This window comes from Berghia stephanieae, chromosome 3 (genome assembly GCF_034508935.2).
Source record: "Berghia stephanieae isolate SIO BIC M18660-M18661 chromosome 3, UCSD_Bste_1.3, whole genome shotgun sequence".
NCBI classification, from domain to species: Eukaryota; Metazoa; Mollusca; class Gastropoda; order Nudibranchia; family Aeolidiidae; genus Berghia; species Berghia stephanieae.
The window spans coordinates 63,277,622-63,280,743 of NC_088362.1; positions in this window are offsets into that span (position 1 = coordinate 63,277,622).

Sequence of the window (3,122 nt, forward strand, 5' to 3'; positions counted from 1 at the left end):
TGATAATTGATTGTAACTCATATGTGAGGTGTTTGGCTTCAAATTGAATTTCCAACCAATAGGGTCCATCCGGATACAATACCGTTTACAGATGGTGAGTTACAAATATGACTTTTAAGATCCTGTGCTTTACTCCACGTTTTCTATGTTCTACGACACTCAATTATTACGTAATAAAAATCTAAAAATAGACAATGGTGCGTTTCTTCAACTTTTGTCTTTGTATCCACTATGTTACCGTTCTGTGTGTTTTTAAGAGTTTTACAGGGTTTTACGGCACTTGGGACACATCAATGTCATTTATGCGCCAGTGAAAAAGAAATAGTCCAAAAAATTATTTTCCGTTTAAGTTTAAGCAATGTTTTAACCAGCTAAGAATATGGGTGGGGAACCTTTCAAACAATTAAGAGCAGGCAATAGAAATATTTTGCGATATACTAGCATTTTATCCAAAGGGTAGCAAGCAACTGGTATTGTCTGTTTTACGTTATAGAAACTGGGATAAACTCCAGCTCCATGGGCCCAAATGGCTCTAACGGACTTACTATTACAAAGGACAGACCAGAGTGGTGTCGCAAACGCCTTAAAACCCTTAAAAACAAAACAAAAACACAGACCACTGGTGGATCTCTGCTCTTCAGGGAGTGAAAAGAATTGGGTGAGGTATGCCATAAAAAAAAAAAACCCACTGTATTCGTTTTTAGGGGTTTTATGGCGCTTGTGAAACTGTAAAATTGGGTCATATTTTAGCACCAGTTAAGAGGAAAAATTGAAGCTCTGAAGTTTAAAGAACCAAAGACAAAGGAGACTGGTTCAAATTGGGAACAGAAATATTCCATGAGCAAATCCAACGATGTGCCTATTTTGACATGACCTATAAGTCCCATCCAGACACAAAGGATCAAGGATACACTAAAATACTGAATACTGACAGTCATACAATTCACAACTAAAACTAGGGAGCATAGGAAGATATTTCATCATCCATCGTTGGCTTGTGCTCTTGAGCACGTTGCCGGTCAGCTGTCTCCACGAATCACGATCCTCTGCGGTGCGCATGAAATCTGTGTTTCTTTTAAAACCACATTTGGCCATTCTTAGGTTATTTAAATAAGTCATTCTTTGTCTGCCTCTAGCTCTCTTTCCTTCGATCATCCCAGATGTTCTGGGTGGGGTTCCTGACCTCCCATAGTGGGCAGGGAGGTACTTACTGCGTCTTCTATCCCCCTATATCTGTTTTCCAACTAGCTTTCTATCTTTGTCTTGGAATGAGATTACCTGGTTTTGTCCTGGCACTGGCTGGGAGGGAAACAGTCAAATGTATAGTTTTGGGAGATGATATTTTTTTCCTTGTAAATCATCTCTCTGTTATGCACTGTATTATGTTTTCTTTGTATTATATATGATTTGTAAAACATTTGAGTGTATTCCTCTTAGTGGGGACCTCTGCTTGTGTCTGGGTGGACTTTTAGGTGATCTCAAACTAGGTACTTTGATGGTATGCTCTTGGAATTTACATCTATTTCCTATTTGAACCAATTCCCCTTTGTCTTGCCTTTTCTTGGGTGCTCTAATTGTAATTCTAGAACTTTTTACTAACCCATTTTCTTCCTTTTTACTGGCGCTGATATGACCTTAATGTGTTGCAAGCGCCGTAAAACCCTTAAAAACAAAAAAAAATCGCAGATGTTACCAACTTTTCTATTCCGTCTCTTCCCCACACATGTCCCAGAAACCATAACGGTTTCAGGGAGATATTTACAAGGGAAAAAATATCTCCCAAAACAGGTAGTATACATTTGACTGTCTCCCTCCCAGCTAAGGATCCCCTTGTTATGCTGGGCTAAACCAAAATTAGCTTATTTTATTTGTTACACAATTTAACAGGAATACAATGATCTAAATACTTGGAAAGGCAGATTGAGAATGAGGAAAATAAGTTGGGAGAGTTGAGACACCATCACTCGTCACATAGTCTAGGCTAATTGTTGGATAAGTGCCATGCTGATTACCGATTGGTCAGCCCTTGAAACCAACTGAGGATGGGCGGGGCGACGACTAGAAGATGCCCTTTTCTCATTGGGGACGGGATGAGTACATGGATGACACAATGAGGAGGAAAGGGCAGGGGTGATAGGCAAGGGTACAAACCATATGAGGGCGATGCAGTAGCATCTATAAGATGACAAACACATGTTCACGTGACTGTGTGGCGACATGCTATCTATTGACGTGAATCTTTGCACAGAATACAAACTCAAATATATAGACAGAGGTGTTTCTTGATTGCTGCCAGTGAATGTATGCGCCTCGGAGATAATTAAAATATGAGAGTTGAAGAGAGCGATGATTGGAAGTTGAGAGATAGACTGTCTATCACTATATTCCCTGTCTTTCCAGTCATGCAAATCCAGATTGATGAGTTTATATTACCAGGAATGAAACATGGATGGTGTTTATCTTAAACATTTAAAATTACTAATGATTAAGAGCAGAAAAACCAGGACCAGCCTCAGAGAGTCAAAGTTTATCTGAAAGCAGTTTATCATAAGTGGAGTGCGGTGTATGAGACTGAGATGGAAACACAGCAAGCTGTAATCTGCATTTTTTGCCAAATTGGGAACTAAAATTTGCCAAAAAAAACCCCAAAATTTGCCAAGAAATTTTTCAAAAAGACCAAAATTTGCCAAGGAGAACTAAGCATTTCAGTAAATATTAACTCGCGATACAGAAAAAAATATATATAAAAGACAATTTATTACATTTAAGGAGGCTACATTATGAATAGCGTTGTTACAAAGATTTTAAAGGATCATTATCCGTAGAGAGTAGCTTCCCTTGGTTTGGGCCCAGGCAAAGCTGCAACATTTCTCAAGTTTCGCACCTTTTTTTTTTCGTTATTTGTTTTCGCTTCTTTTTTTTTCTCAAAATTTGTCACGCGATTTGCCAATTTTCCCTAAATTTGCCACGATTTGCCAATTTTGGGAAATTTGTGGATCGCCCTGATATTTGGGGCCGCAAAAAATGCAGTTGACAGAGCAAATGACCTCTCTGCCTTCTAAGGGAGGTCAGGAACCCCACCTAGACATTGTAGGTGTATAAAACAAAACAAATGTGATAGA